Source organism: Cuculus canorus, chromosome Z (assembly GCF_017976375.1).
Source record: "Cuculus canorus isolate bCucCan1 chromosome Z, bCucCan1.pri, whole genome shotgun sequence".
NCBI lineage: Eukaryota > Metazoa > Chordata > Aves > Cuculiformes > Cuculidae > Cuculus > Cuculus canorus.
This window is the reverse complement of record NC_071441.1, coordinates 62949473-62970159: the sequence shown is the minus strand read 5'-3', so window position 1 is coordinate 62970159 and position 20687 is coordinate 62949473. Positions and strand designations below refer to the sequence as shown.

The window sequence follows — 20687 nt, the reverse complement described above, 5'->3', positions numbered from 1 at the left end:
TTGCACAAACAGGTTTGCCTTCTCCTGCCTCTTCATTAATATGAAATATATGAATTTAATTACTTTTCCCACTTGGCCATAAATCAGTGCTGCTCAAGAAGGTTTTCCTATTCTGTTCCTGGATTGTGTCACTGCTCTTCCATTCAGCTTTTTCTACTACACACCTGTGTGCTTAGAGTCAAGATGTTTATATGCAGAGTATTTCAAACCAAGCACATTTTCATATTGGCTTCACTTTAGATTTTTTTTATGTTCAGATCTGCCCTAAATGGAGGCCGGTAGCAAACTCAACCGCTCAACAAGGTTACCTCAAAATAAAATAAAACTCACATTTTACTCAGTGAATCCTTAGTGGTGTAATGAGTCTTCACAACTACTGCTTAAAGTTATTTTTTTCAATTAAGGAAGTACAATTAGTGTAAGCAGAGATGTAACAGTTATTTACACGTGTTCTTTGAGACACACACACTCTGGACAGCCAGTCCACTCTATTGCCAGGTGCTTATAATAACTAGCTCATTGCAGGTATGTATGACATATAGTCTTCATGAGTAGACCCGCTTTCATCAGGACAGCAGACTGCTGTAATATAAGTAAGGACTATGTTGCAAGAATGCAGCCAAAATTTACTGCACTAGACACAACCAAAGGACTGTTAAGTATAAAAGCCTGTCTCCTGAGAGTGAGTGTTGATTGGCCGGAAACTCAGTGCAATTTCTTCTATCAAAAAGATGTTTCTTGTGCCAGTGAAGGGGTCTCCTAAGAAATAAACAAATCCCTTCTACCTGATCACATTTCTCAGAAGGCAAGGAAAACAGTTGAAACCAAGTTTTCAAGACTCCAAACAAAGCCATGGAAGTTGTTTACGTATTTTCCTCATGAGAAATTTTCCCCCTTTAGTTCTTATAGGAGAGAAATCTTCAAGAAAGTGTTTCTATTTTCAGGTTCATGTTTGGGCATTGGCAAGACACCCCTTCCACCAGTATGTTGCAGGGGTATCTACATGGTCCAGTCTTGACAAATAATCTGGATAACAGCACCACATCTGTTAAGAGAAAAATGTGAGCATAAATAATGTGTACATGGATTGAATTCACAAAAATGAAGACATTAAATGGTAGAATAACTATCTATTGAATCAAAAGAAAGGAATTAGAGATTTTATACATGAAGAAGAAATCAGCCTGAAGAGAAGTGCGAGAGGAGCAAGAATATACCTGCCCACAAGGAGAGACCTTTGAATGAAAACTGCAGCAATAAAAACTCTACAAGTACCTGGAGTTCATACACTCTCACCCTTACATAAGACATGCTCCTGATTGGGGTATTTCTGTTAGAATGCACCTCATCATGTATTCTGGGTTCTGCGGTCATATTCTGAAAAAGCTTCTTTCTGTATCCTGTATTCATCCATTAAGATATACATTATTTCTCAAATTCAATAAGAGAGGTTTCTCCCTATACCTATGGAAGATCCCTTTTACTATATATATCATTTTAAATCATGTCTGTATATTCATCATTTCAAAATACTGCTTAATAATTTGCCTTTGCCTAGAGCTTTGTTTCTCCCAAATGACTTATAAGTTTCCTTGGGGTTCTTAGATTGCAGTATGTGAGACATAGGAAAACATGCTGTGGAAGAAACTAGATGTGGGTGTAGAGACACAGGAATCTTTTGTATATTAAATGGAAGATTGATTTGTGTATTTGAACTTCTATTATTCTCTGAAAAGTTTCTGAAAGTGCTATTTAAGACATGTCTTTTCTGCATGCATAATTACTACCTATGAAAATGTTATAATTTCTGGACTGATTCTTTACCTTGAAAATGTATGAAACTATGACAACTGGAACTCATTTAGTCTCCAGTTTTAGTCCACATGCTGCAAATAGTAGGTTGAGCCATGTTTCCTCCCTCCCTTCCTCCCTTCCTTCCTTCTCCCCTCCCTTCCTTCCTTCCTTCCTTTCTTCCTTCCTTCCTTCCTTCCTTCCTTCCTTCCTTCCTTCCTTCCTTCCTTCCTTCCTTCCTTCCTTCCTTCCTTCCTTCCTTCCTTCCTTCCTTCCTCTCTTCCTTTCTCTCTCTCTCCTTTTCTGTTTCTTTCTCTTTCCCTCTTTCTCTCTTTTCTTTCTTTCTCTTTCTTTCTTTCTTTCTTTCTTTCTTTCTTTCTTTCTTTCTTTCTTTCTTTCTTTCTCTCTTTCTTTCTTCTGCAAAGACACAAATCGATGATAGTTTTAATGAAGGATCTACGAATCAGCACTGGTACTTTGAGACTTAGCTGCCATTATTCTTCTAGTCTTTTTAAAGGTTCCAGGGAAGTATTCAGACACAGTTTAGAAATAAGGGTTGTAAGAGTCCGTGGCAGGGGAGAGAGATCTTCCAAGGAACTGTAATCTAATTCAGCAGACACTATTTTTTCTGTCTGACCCCAATGCACACAGTAAAATAAGGGCCTGCTACCATAGCTGATCGCTGGTACATAGTATCACAGACTTCCAAGCAGCAGAACACTGATCTGAGGGGAGAAACCCCATTAAGTGAAGGCCAGTCAAGCAAATTAGTTGTCAGTCCCTGTGCTCGCTTTATAGGATGTTCCAGTACTTATATGAGGTTACTATTTTGCCATTTACAGCAAAAGTAAAATTTTCTTTATGTGCTAAGAAAGTAAGATTTCATATTTATTTCATTTGCCATGTGAAACATTAGTGCCTTAGCAGGATTAAAATTGTCTCCTTCTAAAGGGTTCACATATGTCATTAACTCACTAAGCACATTCTTCCAATAAGCACCTCTATCAAATAAATAACTATAGTGAATTCCAAGTAGTAGATATCCAGGGATTCTCTGCTTCACAGTCATACTAAGACTCTCAGTTTCAACAGGTATTGTGCATATTCTGTCTTCAGATGATCAAATTTTATATACAAGCATTCTCTGAGAAGTATTTATTTCTGGGGCTCCATGAAGGCTCAATAAACACCCTTAGCTTCATTTCTAGACTGGATATTAGACAAAAAGAAAAAAACCACAAACCCATGATATTTCTAAAGGAAAGTCATCCTAAATTTTGTACTCTACAACACTATTGATTCATTAATGTTGCCTGAGGAATACTCCTTACTGTAGCATGTATCATGTCTAAGTCTTGATTCCAATACTTGTTGTCATTGCATTCTTCAGCAAGATATTGAACAAAATGAATTGCCCTTGGCAGGATGAAAATGAAGATAAATGTCAAAACTGCTTCATCTAAAAGTAAAAAAAAAAGTATCTAAACATGCAAGCTCTGTGACTGCAATCTTTGTGGCTCTAAATCATATATTATCTAAAAATTTCAAACTAGTATTGTATTTTTGTGCCACTTCTACTCCAGCACAAAATACACCTGTATTAATATACAGCAATATAAAAAGATCAAGCAGTGTAACAAAAACTGGCATGATGCTATCTATCTTCATGGTCAGCTCTTAATAGGGAAGTAGATGATTCAAAACGATTGAGCAAAAAGTATTGCTTTGTTTTTTTAATAAAGAAAAAAATGATAAATGCAAAAAAAGAACCTGAGATCTGATTAGTACCAAAACTAAAGTAACAAAACAGAATTTATGTGGACAAAGCTGGCCACTCATATCAGCTGGTGCAAGCATTTTTTCTACCTGAGGATTTAAGATAGCAGCAAAATAAAACACTTTCAATATATTTATACCAGAGAATTAAAGGAGATTTGAACTATAAATAATAGTTCAAAAGTCATAACATTTAAATATCTAAAATATAAAATTTCAAAATAGATGATGATGAATATGATGGCAGTAACAATAATAATAATAACAATAATGAAAATATATCCCTCTGGTAAACTGTTTCTAAGAAGACAAAGTAACATGTGAAGACACAGCAGGAGAATAGCAGGTGATGCTTATAGCCTTTATCCTTCTAAATCTATGTAATAAGTACACTTCTATCAAAGACATGAGTCCAGAGGGTATAATAACAGAACGCATTAGCTCTACAGTTCATGCATTTGAAACTCCTTATGGTCTTCATGTTTCTGCTTGGAGCCCCAGTCTTTTTGTCCTTAGAGGCATCATTAAATTGCACATCTTGTTTCAATCAAAATTAAAATACTATCCCTAAAGGAATATACTAATGCCCATTTTATACTAATGAGGATCTGAAAAAATCCTGAAGACATCTTTTTGCTTAGAAATTTTCACACTTAAAGTACATATTCTGAGTATGTATATCTGATGTGTCTCTGCTTTGTCAATATGGTCCCTCCAAAAGAAAAATAAACTAGGTACTAGGGCAGGTTCTAGAAAGAAGACCTATTAAATAGTAATGCAAGTAAGTAGAAAGAATAACCTAGTGATATTTGTTGGAATCTAATTAATATGACAAACTATGAACTTGTTATCTTCTATTTATCTGGATAAAGTAAAATTTTTATTTTTAGTATTTAGTATGGTTTCTGATTATGGATAATGCCATAATAATAAATAATCTTCTCCACTGTTTTACAAAAGTCCTGGTAAAAGCCAACTTAACTTTTACTTTTAGTTTTTATGCTCAGTGAATGTGGCTGTAAATTACTAAGTTATTTTTAAGCATGACCATGAATCACTGCTCAAAAATCTGTTTTTATTATCTTCTTGAATAAAGAATTAATCTTCTGTGATTTCAGCTATCTTAAGGTTAAGTGTCTATTCAAAATTAGATTTCCATAGGGTGATGCTTCTTGTCAGTGGATGTCTATCAAGAAGATAATTCTAATTCTCACAGACATCTCAAATATAAGAGAGAAACATTATTTGTTCTTAGCCTTTTTCCCACTCATGTCTCACTTACACCCTCCCAGGAACTTCTCAATTCTCCCAAGTTCTTTTTCAATTCAGGAGCTATCCTAAAAGTAGCCAAATAGACATTAATTACTCAGTTTTCTGTTGCCTAGGACAAAACAACAGTGGTGAGGAAAGGTGGTCTTATTTTCATTAAGGTAAATCCTTTTGCACTACGGTGTGAACAGAAAGTAGAATTAACATTAGAACAAATTATCCTTATGGCTGTGGCAGGACATATATATTTTCACCCTGTTAGGTATCTAGATAAAGTGGAAGTGATACTCAAGTCCCATGCAATTTTTTTTCTGCCCTTCATGATGATTTTTTCCACATAATCATCTATTTTCATATGCATATAGGCTGAGCATAAATGAATTAAAGGCAAATTCAGATAATGTGTTCCAAGGGATTCCATGCTTGCCTGCATAACAGACTATTTTTGTCTCAAATCTTCATTCAACAGAACAGGCAATACTCAATGTTTGCAAATTTCACATTATTTTAAGCTTTTCTACAGTGTTTTGATTGTAACTCTTATATAATTTACAAAATCTGACAACCAAATATTTTCTGCTTGAGCCATCGTGCTGTGTCAGGTAGCCTCTTGGTAATATTCATCTGTGCCATAATGAACAAAACAAAGCTCTCTGAAGCCCTGACAAGTACATCAAAAGTGCAACTTTCACATTTACTCTTGGGCTCTCACCTGTCTTTTTTTATCACGCTACTTGCTCCCAGCTGATTAGTAAGTTAGCAATATTCAAATTCCCAGTCTCATATCCCGTTTGACAGCTCCTCACCCGTTTATAGAAAGGTCATCTGAGTTACTCTCCTGCCTCTGTGCTTGAAAAACCATGCATAAATCCTTCCTGTCAGACTACTGTATGCTTCAAGACTCCTGAAGATGAAGACTCTTAGACATGTTCCAATGCTTTAGCGTCCTAGGCTTTCTCTTCATATCCAACTCGAATAGGACTTCATGCTATTTGGCAATTACGTCTTGTTAGCAATATGAAAAAAAGAAAGCCTTATAGAGGAATTGGAAAAAAGTACATATTTGTTCCAAAAACAGAGAGGTGAAAAGCATTTCTAAAACCATATCTTATTTCAGAAACAGCATCACAATTGTAGCAGTGATAGTCAATATTGTGTTTACTAAATTGTAGTAGAAATTATTTACTGATTTTCCCTGCTACATTTTAAAAACATTTTTCTCTGTGAAAAAAAAATAGTATACCATTATTTTTTGCACAACTTATTAATGGCTATTGCAAAATCTCTTTAAATGGAAACAATAGACCAAATCCATTACATTCCATATTACCTATAGATCTTTGGTTCATTTTGGAATCTTATCCAGTCTAAACATTCAAAAACAGTTTAAGATTTTACATTGTGTTAACTAGGCCTTCTGGTAAGATTAATTGTAATTATAAATAACCGACAAAATCAAGAACCTGAATAAAGTTTTCACTACAAATACTGCTGTCGGTTTCTGTAAGTTCACAGAAACTCCACAGTTATTCAAAGGCAGGTAATTAAAAAAGAGTTTGTTTAATCAACATGGGTCTTGGAAGTAAATGAAAGATTCCTCACTCTGATTTTCAGATGGTTTCCATTCACAACTAAGAATGCAACTGTACTTATCAGTGGAGTGTATTTACTGTGCTTCCCATGTAAACACTCTTGGTGATTTTTGATAATTTGTTGGAGTAATAACAATGCCTCTATAAAAGTACACAGTAAACATTACAAAAAGAATTTTCTGACCAGGTGTTTTCAGCTGATGTAAATGGCATAACTGGAACACAAAAGCAGCTGACAGGGATAACAAATTTGCATGTAGAAATTAATCTTCATTATACTCTCTCTGACACCGGTGGGTCATGGTTGAGTCAAAATTGGGATCATTTCATTTAGAAGTTCTCAATGACTATTTTTGTTTTGTTTCTCACAGCCTCTGCCAAGTCCTGTAAACTTGGAACATACACAACATGTTGAGTGAGAGTTCTACAGTTTCCTCCCACGTTGCTTAAATAACCACTTTTCGGTTTTTATGAGTTTGCAAAGGGGAAGCTTTGTTTGATGTTCACCACTGCACACTTGATGCCACTTATGATTTCATTGCTCTCTCTGTTACTCCCCTCTCACACCTGTTCTTTGAGCAGAAGAATCATCGGCTAATGTCGCTCCTCAGACAGATTCTAATCCTACCATCTCTCTACTTTTGTCATTTATTCTATGAAGGTTTTCCAGTTTATTTTATATTTTCCAGAATATTAGTTTTCAAATAGATCATTTTATGTTTATCTTCACTGAATTTCATCTGCCATTGTAATCAACATCTATGTTACTTATTTAATACCTTTAATAACTTAGCCTGATCAGCAAATTTACTAAATAACTACTCATTAGTAGTATATATCCCATGGAGCTTCACTTGTGGCCTATTTCTACTGTGAAAACTGTTCAATATAAGTGTCTATCCTTCTTCACAGTCTCATGTATTCGCAAGGTTTCCTTGGTTCCTCTTAAAAATGAACCTTCTCCTTACACCACTTTTGCAGTTATACATGAAAATATTCCCTTTCGGCTGCTTCATAATTTAGGGAAGGTCACTGTGGCGATCCTGGTCTTCTGCAACAATGCTGTTGAATGTCCGCTATGGACAACTGTTAAATTAATAACTCTTAAACCCACAGAAGGATAATAGTACATAAAAATAGTGAATGTAAGCTGACCTCCCTTTCAGCCACTCAATAATTTATCATAGATAACTTTAAAAGTTATCTAATCCAACCCTTCCTGTAATGAGCAGGGACACGCCCAGCTCAATCAGATTGGTCAGAGTCCCGTCCAGTCTGACCTAGAATGCTTCCAGGGATGAGGCATTTGCTACCTCTCTGGGCAACCTCTTCCAATGTTTCACCACCCTCAGTGAAATAAAATTTCTGAATCTTCCCTCTTTCAGTTTAAAACCTCTACCCCTTGTCTGATCACAACAGGCCCTGTTAAGAAGTTTGTCCCCGTTGTTCTTATAAGACCTCTTTAAGTACTGAAAGCCACAACAAGGTCTCCCTGAAGATCTGCTCCATGATCTTCTCAGGCATATACATGAGGCTGACAGGTTGGTATTTCCCTAATAGAAAGTCTATCCCCGTCTTTCTTCTAAGACCACTTTAAATACCAAAAGGCCACAATAAGGTATCCCAGCAGCCTTCTCTTCTCCAGGCCGAACAAACCCAACTCTCTCAGTCTTTCTTTCCAGGAGAGGTGTTCCACTCCTCCGATCAAATTTGTGGCCCTCTGCTCATTTTTGTGGCCCTCCTCTGGACCCTACCCAACAGGTCCATGTCTTTCCTGTTCTGACTGCTCCAGCTGGGGTCTCATGAGAGCTGAGTAGAGTTAGAATCACCTCCCCTGACCTGCTGGCTGCGTTTCTTTTGGGGTAGCCAAGAATACAGCTGGCCTTCCGGGCTGTGAAAGCACATTGCCAGCTCATGCCCTGCTTTTCACCCACCTGTCCCCTCAAATCCTTCTCCACAGGGATGCTCTCAATCCTTTCATCCTCCAGCCTGTTAATATTGCAGGTTTCCCTGAACCAGGTGCAGGACCTTGCACATCGCCTTCTTAAACTTCATGAGGTTCACATGGGCCTATTTCCTGTACTTGTCCAGGTCCCTCTGGATGGCATCGCATCCCTCAGACATGTCAGCTGCACAACTCAGCTTGGTATTATCTGCAAACTCACTGAGCATGCACTCAATCCCAGTGTCAATGTTATTATCAAAGATATTAAACAGTACTGGTTTCAGCACAGGCATCTAGGGTACATCACTTTTCAGTGATCTCCATATGGACATTGAGCCATTGACCACTACCCTCTGGATGCGACAGATTGGAATCAATCAATTCCTCATCCACTGAAGAGTCCACTCATCTAATGCAGATGTCTCCAATCTAGAGAGAAGGATGTTGTGGGGGATCATGTCAAAGGCCTTACAGAAGTCCAGATAGCATTCTCTTCCCTTGTCCATCGATATAGTCACTCCATCACAGAAAGCCACAAGGTTAGCCAGGCTATAGTTGCCCCTGGTGAAGCCACGCTGGATGTCTCTAATCACCTCTCTGTATTCTGTACGCCTTACCACAGCTCCTAGTAGGATCTATTCCAAAATTTTCTCAGACACAGGTGTGAGGCCGACAGGTTGGTAGTTCCCAGAGTCTTCCTAGAAGCTCCTATCTCTTTTTCTTCTGCCACAAACACCATGGCCCCTCACTCCTGCTCTCTGTTGGCTAGCTGGTAACCCTGATAATGGATAACATGTGCTATCTTATAGTTGGCAGGCACATTCCCACACAGCTGCACCCCGATGGGCTCCAGTTCTGCCAGATGCCTGAGTAACAGTCTCTTACCTCCAGCAGAGAAACAGTGCAGGGCCACGGCTGCACTACTCCCATCCCTCCGCAGACAACACCCTGCCACACTAAAATTAGCAGTTATCTTGTGGGCAGGTTATATTTATAATGTCATTGGAGAGTCCTGCTATGGACTGAGCACGTAACCCATTACAGAAAAGAAATCTTTCCTTGGGGATATTAATGATATGACACTTTGGGTGAAAGTTTGCATCATGAGAGGTAATCTTTTCTTAATATTATGGTGATCACCAGATTTTTCAATCTTTTGCTTCCATTTTACAAAACAGCTATTTTAATATAGCCTTGTTTTTCTCATGAATGATGGTGGTCCTTGCCTTCAAGAAAATTCAAGTCTTGTGGACACAGCCAAATCAGTCAGATTTTTGTTTTGCACACCTCATCATTTCAAGTGTGCTGGTTGATTCAGATAGTTGTTTAGATGCCAGATAATTAAATACCGCACTATTCCAGGACTACTTCTGCAAACACTTCTTATATGCATAAGTGCATATAAGAAGTCTCCTCTGGTTTTAAACATTATGAAAAATGGTTTGGTGCTAATTATTTACCAGCAATCTCTGAAATTCCAGTAGAGTTTATTATCCTCTGTTATCTCAGGGGAGTATCTGCATAGTAAACAAACATCAGCTCAAATTGTATCACAATACCGTACTGTACGTAATTCATTATTTATATATGTAAAAATAAAGTAATCTGTATTTATCTGTGTGTCACTAGTAGGAGAATACGATACGTCTGAGTGAATGTGTGTTCAGATGCACTGAAATTTAACTTCCAACATGAAATCTCAGTTAATGCAGAGCTGTAGACAACAACATGTGACTGATTAGAACCATGATTTGCAGTGCCCCATTCCAAATACATTTGTCATCTAAATTAGGCCTACATGTTGCTACATGTTTACTGTTTTCACATTACACACTTTTGTTAAACCACTCCTGGGATCAGGTCATTATTTTTCTTATGTGCTATATTTTTCTCAAGAAATTCTGCATTGTTTCAGGTGTTTTTTGTACAATAAAAAATTCACACACAAGCTGATCTAGAACTCAGCATAGCAGAAAAGTATTTTCAAGTAGTAATGAATTATTTCACTAGATTTTTATTGGGCTATTTTCAAATATAGATGAATCCATTCTGTTAATAAAATAAAAGCTTTTCCAAATATTATTATTAGATAATAATGGAAGTGCTCAAATTATCATTCTGAAATTTTCTTATCATTTTGATAATGTTGTCTCCTCTTTAAACAGTTCTGAATATTAGCCTCAAAGAGTAAGCTATCCAATTTTAAAATACAAGTTATCCGAAGAGGGAGCAAACCCAAGCCCATGCAAGTTGTGTGTCCAAATATGTTATTCTAAGGATACAGAAACAAAATCACAAGTAAAAGACTGTAAGCCATCATAAGGTAAAATGTGTGGGAACAAAACACAGCCATCATTCTTTAACAAATACAAAGGTTTAATTTATCCATTGCACCAATGGAAATTGACCACTAACTTTCTTTAAAAAAAAAGAGTCAAACCATGAGATGATCCCAAGTTTTGCCAAATGAGGGAGGCTAACACATAATTATTTAATTTTGTGATTTCCTGACAAACTGTAAAAGCTATTTATGGCTTCAAAGTCATAAGCAAAGACAGAGCTTAGGTCTTTCTCCAAAAATACAATAACATGAGCATCTTCTGCAGTAACAAGACTTGTGGCACTTACTTCAGCAGAGATGGCATTTCATTCATCAGCAGGAAAGGGTGCACATGCTTGCACACACACACACAAACACACACACATACAGTAGTTAGTACATCAGAGCAGAGCAACACAATTTTAAGATATCTTCCCTTCACCAAGTTATCCCACAGATCCGAAAAGGCTCTAATTTCCATTTCTTGTTGGCGAAAGAATATTGTCCTGTTAGTGACTACTTAGTAGGTTCCATAAAGCAATGAAAATGAAGAGAAACCAATCAAGCTTTATAAATCAAATACATATGACTGGATTTAAGATGAATGTTTTAAGTAAATTGGGAATCACCTGTTTTACTTTTCTCTTGAAATTACACACAGGCTAATACTAAGAACAAAGGAAAAAATATATTTTTATTCAAAACAGCTCTAGCATTGAAATGTTCAATAACTTGGTAACAAAATACTGCAGTAGATGGATAACAATGACTGCTCTTAACTGTTAACTGTAGGCTGCTCTAAGGAACAACCTCTCATTCTATAGCTTCTGAAATTACGTTCAGATAGTATCAACTTCATGGCCTTGTCAGTATGTTAAAACAAACAAAAACCAAACATGAAGTCCTTACACACATACACACCAAAAAAACTAAGCCTCCAAAATGGAAACCAGTTTTTGAATAAAATGAGATTGCTGTCAAAAGGTATCTCTATAATTTGGGAAACCACCACAGTCTACATTCCTTTCATTCTTAAACATCCAAATCTTCAGTTCCTGAAACTCACTGATAATAAAAAAAATCTATCTCATTATATATTTAGATTTATTTGTGTGGATATTAAAATAAACTATGTTCTGAAACTAAGATTTAAAATACCTCCTTTTGTGTTCCATACATATTTGCTGTATAAATATACTTCATCATTTTACAAATTATAGTATTTATATTAAAGCTTTCGGTCAGCAAATCATTACAGCTTAACATGAACAAACAATTCTTGTGGTTTTGTTCTGTCTTTAAGTCATTTTTGGAGATAATGAAAGCCAGCCAAAATGAGTGACTGCAAATAATATAAACAACACATTTATTTAGAAAAATAAACTGAAAATGCTGCTTGTCTGTTAGATTTCTCCATGAAGTATAGACAAATGGCTAGAAAAATCTTATGTCAAATACATACTTCAAATGACTTCTTTAACAGCAACTGGGACTATAATGTCAATGTTCAATAGGAACATTGTGGATGTATAATTCAACAGACTATATTTCTTGGCTGCTAATACAATAAAAAATGGATGCTATTAAAAAAGATTATATCCCCTTTTAAACACACCTTATCATGTTGATGGTTTTTCATATATATACATATATATATATGTATGTATATGCATGTATTTATTTAAACCTAAGAAAGAACCATAGTCCTTTCTGTGAAGAGATCCCCATAGTGAAAGAAAGCACAAATGTTTTTCTTCAGTTCTAACTTTTTAATTCCTTTTGGAGCCCCAGCAAAATATAGTTTGGTGTAGTCAAAAACCTCCTGGGGCCATCTGTGCAAATGTTGGCGCACATCATTACCCTGAATGGAAGTGACAGTGCAAATACTAGAAGTGCATTGAGATGCAGTCTCTAACAGCTGACCTTCTTCAAAGTTGGATGTAGGACAGGAGACTTCATCATTTTAAGCAATTTAACATCACCGATGCCCTGTTCCTGTATGGCTTTGAATATGTACAAGGGATGATAGAGATTTTCTTTCCCACAGATGGTAACAATCCTCCACTACAGTAAAAGCATTCATTTTCTTCTGTCACCTAAGTGCTCCTTTTCTCCTTTTGGCTACATAATAAAATATTTTTGGATGCTGGCAGGACCCGCGAAATCTCATTTGTTTGTTACTCTGGTTATTCAGCACAGAACTCAAGTTTCAGGCTTGGAGAGAGCGTTTTCCTCAACGGGGCAAGACATATAGTCTTCTTTATCCTTCTTTCCCACTAAATGGAATTTAAGGCTGTGGCTTTTGCCAGGGCTCGGCTTGTAGCTGTCAGATCTGAGAAAGACGATTCAATGTGGATTACATTTGTGATCAGTTGTGCTCTGACTTGAAGTGCTTTTCCATTCTCCAGGGACGGTCAGGTTCCTGGTTACTTCTCAAATCTGGTCTGCAAGAAGTCACTATGATGAATCTGATATGTAGGAAATTAACTGATGTGCCTCCAGATATAGATATTCCTTCAAGGCTGAAGGTGCTGTTAAAAAGAAAAGAACACAAGGACAATCACAAAAATGCTACTTTAAGTATATAAAGTTAATAGAAAACCAAACAGAATTTTATATAATCATTCAATCAAGAATTCAAAGGATTATGATATTTTGAAACTTGACCTTTTATAGTTGTACTTTATTACTGATACAAGCTTTGGCTCTCCTTTTGGGTAAAAAGGTTCAACTTGACTACTATCTTTAAAATCACATTATACTACATCACCTGAGACACTGATTGTTACTACCTTAGGTCTCGGAGTATACGAGGATCTTGAGACTAGGATATTTTAATACTTTTTTATTATTCCTCTTCTTAAGAGGATCATCATTCTTAACCTACCTAAAGTAACAATTCAGCTTAATAATATGCCTTGGGGCACAAAATGAAATGAGAACTCCTGAGACGATAAAAATAAAGAGGTACACATTAAGCATCTGAAAAAAACCCTCTAACGATTCAAATCTAATTTAATCTGAGAATTTGTTCTCAAATCAAACAGAAAGTGAATTCAGCAGAATTTTCTCACCTGAGAAGTAAGTTTCCTAATCAATAAATTACTATACAAAATTTTTATTTGGATCTTTCATGTTTCCTTTTGTGAAACTGCTTTGATTTCTATATAATACTGAAATAGCCCTAGAGTGAGTGAAAGACAATAACACTCCAATCTAGTGCTAAAGTTCACTGAGTCACTGGATTTCTTTCATTTATTTATTAGGCAAGATATAGAGACATCAAAAAGAGAGACCTTGGGATACTTACCTGTTGGTAGGTAGGGCTACCAACTTGGGTAAGTGATTGAATTCACTAGGGTAACTAACTTGGGTTAAGTGATTGAATTCACACCTCCTAAGGAAAAGAATGAGAACTTCCTCTGCAGCACTGGTGATTTACACCCTGAGCCACATTATGCAAGGGAGAGGAAAATTCCTCCTTCACCACTAGTTTTATGAATCTAGCCCTTCATTCACCTTCCCTCTTATTTCATATTGGCTGGAATGTTTCAATTTGATAAAGATTGTCAAGGAGTAGGACAGAATTTCACTTTGGCAGTGGAACAAAATATGATCTGAAGTTGGTGTGCTGTGAATCCTTTTTATTTTTTTCCCCACAATTAAAACAAAATATCAGTTATTCAGGGAAACTTAATTAACATTCAGGATTGTAACAGTGGCCCAACAGTCTAGCAAACATGGTATAATAAATTTATGACAAAATTGGCCTGGAAGGAAATTTTTTTCCTAGTCAACTCTTCAGGGTTTGACTCACATTATTAATTAAAAAGATGAGCATCCTAAACATCTGTTAGCAGCTTATTTTTTAACTGAGGATAGGCTTTGTATAACTAGAACCACACAACCATTTTTCAGCTGTCACAGTTTCTGGCTTCAATTACATTTGGGCAAACGATTCTTGTACTTTAATACCTCATAAAAATCACAAAAAATAGATTACATTCCCCTTGAGCTCATCTTAATGCTCATGAAACAGGATATATATGGTACAACAAACATATCTGCAAAAGTATTAGTAGTAGCAGTATGGTGGTAGTAGTAGTAATAGTAGTAGTAGAAGTAATAAAAGAAATAATACAAATAGTATTTTACCTCTGTCAGAAAATAGTTTTTCCTCAAACTTACACATACAATACAATGATTTACAGCTGCAGGGTGGGGAGGTTCAGGCTGGATATCAGAAAAAATTTTTTCACAGAAAGGATCATCAGGCCCTGGCAGAGGCTGCCCAGGGATGGGGTTGAGTCACCATCCCCAGAGGGATTTAAAAGACGGGTAGATGAGGTGCTCAGAGACATGGTTTAGTGGCAGATAGGAATGGTTGGACTCCATGATCCAAGAGGTGTTTTCCAATGATCCAAGAGGTGTTTTCCAATGATCCAAGAGGTGTTTTCCAACCTGGTGATTCTATGATTCTATGACATTTTTTTCTCTTCCTTGGGCTTACAATTCATAAACACATCCAATATCATGCCCACAAAGCCAGGAAGTGCTCTATCCGGTATAGCTGGGTTGCTCTAGCATGTCTCTAATTCAGTTGTCAATCCACGGAGTTTGATTCGTTCCTAGTCATATAACCACATGACATCCACCTTCATTTCATAAACATTCTACCAAAGAAGAAAAGACAGCCCTTTGATTCCTCATGATGTCTCTGCTAAAAAGCACAAACTGCACCGTGAAAAAATGGGATGCACCTCTCCACAGTAATAATTTGCTCAAATTAGAAGGTTATGGTTAAGATTAACCAGTGAAAAATTCAGAAGATGGCAATGCCTGCTTTGACAACAGAAGAAGGGATTCCTCTTGCCATCCCCACATAAAATCCATAATTACAAATCATTATTGCATACACGAAGAAGTGAGGCACAGAGACAAGACAGGCCATCCACTGAAAAAAAGTGTCTACTAATTACAAATTCCCATCCTGAGCTACCTAGTTCCTAATTCTACAGTTTCTACTATTTTGATGGTGACATTTTACATTTAAATCACTACAATTAATTAATAACTACAAAATCCTTTCACTACACCATACCTTGTCAATAGCCTTCTACTATTTGACCACATTACGAGGGAGCTAGAGCTTAGACAGTTTATGGGAGACTGTTTTGTTCACTCGTATCTTTTCTCCTCCCTTTCATTACTTTCACAGCATCATCAAGTCATTCTCTTCCTTCTGTTGTAACAGTATTTAGTTCCAAAATACAGCAAATCAGTGAAACCAACATAATAGTTTTTCCCCATTCAAAAGTGGATAACTACTCTTCTATAATAGAACATTATATTTTTACTTTTCTGCCAGTATTACCTAAAAACCATCTACTTTCTTCCGTTTCCTTCTGTTTGTCAGTTTCCTTACAAATTGAAAGTAAGGCCAGTGAAATCTATCAAGACACCCTCCCCCTCATGGCCATCACCATAGTGCCGCTGCACAGACTGCTATGCAGAACTCTGTGGATATAAAATATTTAGGGAAATAACCACCCTTTCACCTCAGACTTATGGGATGTCTGTGTATACGCTGGGTAGCAAAAATTGAATGGTCATTTACAGTTTTGGTATGAAACAGGAAAATAATAGGAGGGGTTAGTTATCCAGGCTTTGCCGAATAAGCAACAAAGTTGTTTTAAAGGTATTCAGACAGAGAGATACTCAGGTTTGACTTACATTATTTAAAGAATAATAAATGCAATTTAATTCTATATTGGCACGATAGGAAGTCACCAAGCAAATTATATAGAAGACACTTATCTCCTTTTATGAAGAAAAAGGATAAAACAACCAGGAAGTGCACTTCACATTCAGTTGAGAAAGACAGATTTACTTGATTAATATTTCCAATGATCCAAGAGGTGTTTTCCTCTATATTTTCCACATCATTTTAAGAGTCTGATAAAAACACCTGAAAGACTAGTCTAATTAAAATATCTATTATTTGGGCTAGTTTAGCACAGACAACATAGTTTGGACATCTGCTGTTACTTGTCACGAGCACAACAGCAGTCAAGAGCACACGCTAAGCTATCAGTAGTACTCATGTATTTAAGAGTATGACAAACATTCCTAAGGAAAAAAACCATCCCCTAGAAATAAATCCTCCTAAACATAGTGCATATATTTTCTAGATATTGTTTAAATAGTAATGGTATCTGTTTCAGGTAGTCAGTTACACCTGAAAGATACAGAAATACTTAGATACAGAGATACAATATTTTATCTATATTACCTTAGGTTTTTTGTGCCTATCAGACATGATACATTACTATGCTAATTCCTTCAAAAGAAGAAAGAATTACTGAAAGAGAAGGGAATGCTCTTGTAGAGTATTTTTTTTGCTTGTTGCCATTGTCCAAGAAATATCCATCATGAACCCTTGTGGTTTTTTTTAGGTGTATATTTAAATAATGGATTTCAGAAAACATATAGCTTAAGTCAGAAGCCAGAACATTTCAAAATTGTATATGTTTTATGATTAAAGAAATTCTGCTAAAAGAAAAACCAATGTTTTTTCCAAGGTTTCTATTTCTCCATCAGCACTTTAACTATATAAGCCAATGTTAGAATTTTTGTTTTCTGTTTTTATTAACATTTCTTAAATACAATTTTCCAACTGGGCTCATACTGCATAAGTAAATCTATTTGTAGTTGTTTGTGGTCTTTGTGGGTCTGCATAAGAAAATGAGGACCATCAGAATACTGGCTCTGAGAGCTACTCTGGAGTAATCTTTTTCTAACAAAAAATGAATGGTAACAGAAGCATGCAATGAAGGCAGTGAAACTCATAAAATTTTCTGTTAGTTACTCATAAATTGCTGGCCAAATTGTGAAGTGCTTTTCTCAGTAATGTCTCAAACAGTTCAGATTTGACAAAAGCAGCTTGGGGGACTGACAACATGAAATTAAACCTTTTTTGTTGCTACCACTAGTTTGCAACACAGCTGAAATCTAAACCACAAATGTTAACAGGTGATATCTTGGCACCATGAAGTCAATAGCCTACATTAGAGGTTGCATGATGAATGCCAAAAATGTTAAAACTGACTAAAAAATAATAAAAGGGAAATGAAAGGCACTGGAAAAAATAAGGCCAAATACACTCAAATGCTTCCCTATTAATGGCTGTTAATAGAAAAAATACAAATATACATAAATGCAAACATATATATACTTACACATTACACATCCTATGTATGCATATACATATAATGTATGCGTATATATATACACTAAATCTCCCTTTCTTCTACTGAGATGGATTAGCTAAAGAATAGATCTTGGACAATACCCACAAGGCTGCAACTAGTTACACTACAGTTTGTGAGGTCACATCCAAAGCCACAGTTCAAGTGGCCACTGCAGTTGTACTAAAAACAGTAGCTTAGCAACCAATGTGAAAACCAGATTGGGTCTTTCTACACAGAAGTAGTCACACCAGCTTAGTTACATCCCTAGATAATATTATAGAAATGAATTTTACATATTGACAGCCATTCCAATGTCTGGTGATGTTTCTTGAACATTAGATATCAATTGTTTAGCTATAAGGTCTTTTAATACAGAAAGTATGTAAGTATTATTTTATCAGGGATTACTGAAATAATTTATACCACCTGTTCAGTAGACAATAATTAAACCATAGAGATAGCATTGTGTATAAGGCACTTAACTATGTAACAGGAAATTCGGGTCCACTTGCTAGTTTTGCTGCAGATTTCCTTTGAGATCTGAGCAATACTTTTATCTACGTTTTACAAGTTAAGAATATTTTATTTGACTCCATCCTTTTCACTTGGTACAGATTTCTGCTTCACCTTTTCAGAACGTAAATACTCTGAAACACTGAACCTACAAGCACAAACACTAAAACAAGAACAATTTGTTGCTTGTCGAGGGCTCTCTATATTCTTGAAACAGTAGAAACAAATAAACCCTACATTGTTAGTGATGAACAAAAACTTGCTTTTTGCAGTGCACTTCTGTGAATATCAGAGGGCTGGGGACACATGGCTATGTCCTTCTTACTGGGTAGGGTTTTTTTTGTTTTGTTTAAAAATAGGCTTTTAAACATAAGTGCTAGATAATGTGTGATAATATTTTAATATTTCTGCCCTTATTTTTGCCCTCCTTTTCATGCCGAGTCAAAGCAAATTTCATTAATTAGTTTGAATGCACATCTGTGTCAAACTGAGGTAGAATAAAGATTAGGAAAAGAGAGAGAAATGTAACAGACAGCTAAGTCCCTAACAGAAGCAATTTATTATTTCTAATGAATAGTGAAAAATTAGCTAGTAATGCACTTGGGGAGCTGGTTACAAAGTTTATTTACCTAGTTTAACACAGGCAATGCCACAGTAAGCAAATAATGAAACAAAAATATTAACTATTAATAGCTTTTCATTTGCAATAAGTTGCCAAAGAATGTCACATCCAATGTCTAGTGTTAGAAAGTTTCCTTTCTAATCTGTGCGTATTACCTATTTGCTTAATTTAAGGACTGTGCCATCATTGCTTTCTTACATTCTAGTTGTTGGCAGAAATTAAAAGACATGAGAAGTCTGACAGGTTAGAAAAGACACCACCACCCAACACTCCATATGTGTCAGTGGGTTTTTTTGTAAAATTCATATTTCTTGTGGTGTAGTTTTAAATCAGTCAGTTCCTAAAGCTCACCATGTAACAGAAAACAGCATGATAATATAAATCTCTCTGAACTAAAGTCACTGAATAAAACTAATTTCTTTCAGTATATGGTATAATTTAGATGCCAGTTGAAAAAAAACTTTTATCAGTCAGGGAAAGGGTTATTTGTATCAGGATGAGTTTGAGTTTACACAGAATAGTTAATGCTTTAACGGGCTTCTATCTACAATTGCTTAAAAACCTTGAGTTTTAAGTTTTGATTTATAGAGTTTAGAGGGTTTTGTATAACTGTATGTCCTAAAGTGACATGCAAATGATTTGAAAATCACTCTCCTCAGAAAGATTCTCCCCATCTTCCATCTGACAGGTGTAACCTTTTTTCTTATTCAGCCTGGAGCTAGGAAGGATGGATAATAAGTGAGCTGGCAGCCTCCCACTTGCTTATTTTAAAAAAAGGAAAAAAAGGTATATAGGTAAAAGCAGCCATGTCAGAGACAATGTAACTATCAATATTTTGGGGTTCTTCTTTTGACATTTAGTGATCTTTCACCTCTTTTAAATTACTCAAGCAACCCAGCAGCCTTGTAGGTTTAGGCCGACTTTGCAAGCCAAAAGGGCTTAAAAGACATCAGAAAACATCTGTAAATACTTTGGCACAGCCAAAGGTTTGCCTGTTGAGGGATGAAATAACTTAAAATTCTAGTTGACAACATGCTGTTTGTTAACAAGTACTTTATGGGATTTACTTTTCCCTTTATCATTTGGGACAAATATTTTGCCATGTAAAAAAAAAAAAAATTCACTGCCAGTAGAGATACGGAGATTACTGAATCTACATTATCCTGTTCTTCCAAAACATGCCAATGTGTCTAAAGGCTCACAGTGATTAATTTACCAAGCCTTACCCAGCTGCTTTCTTGAGGTCCCAAGGAAATCATGATATCGGGAAAAAAAATGAATGGAAAGAGGAGAAGATATTCAAAAAATGTAACTGAATATGTTCACACACTGGAAAGTAAAGAAACCAACATAGCAAAGCATCAGTAAATTACGAAGCATCTTCACATGTCTTGGACTTTGAGCAACAATATGCACAAAAGAGATCAGTCTGACAGAACACTTACATTGAAGATGCATGGAAGAGTCTCCTTATGGAAAGCACTACATATTTTCTGTGATCATTCAAGTACACTTAATGTAACCTTAGCAAAGAGATCCAACTTGATCTGTGAAGTTGTACATACCCTACCGTAATGTATTTGCTTTCTAGATTATAAAAATAGACACA

General features: G+C 35.9%; 1 protein-coding gene across 12 annotated transcripts in view; it reads right to left on the bottom strand.

The window, feature by feature from the left end:
- Positions 1–20687, bottom strand: part of PRR16 (proline rich 16) — a 200663-nt gene that overhangs the window by 34123 nt on the left and 145853 nt on the right. For 10 of the 12 annotated variants that reach the window (XM_054054536.1, XM_054054528.1, XM_054054531.1 and 7 more), the window contains 2 exons: positions 12309–13224; positions 331–1045 (listed from right to left, as the gene is read on the bottom strand). The gene's annotated coding sequence lies outside the window, so the exon portion shown is untranslated. The remainder of the gene's footprint in view (positions 1–330; positions 1046–12308; positions 13225–20687) is intronic. The other 2 variants (XM_054054529.1, XM_054054538.1) reach the window with 2 other exon arrangements.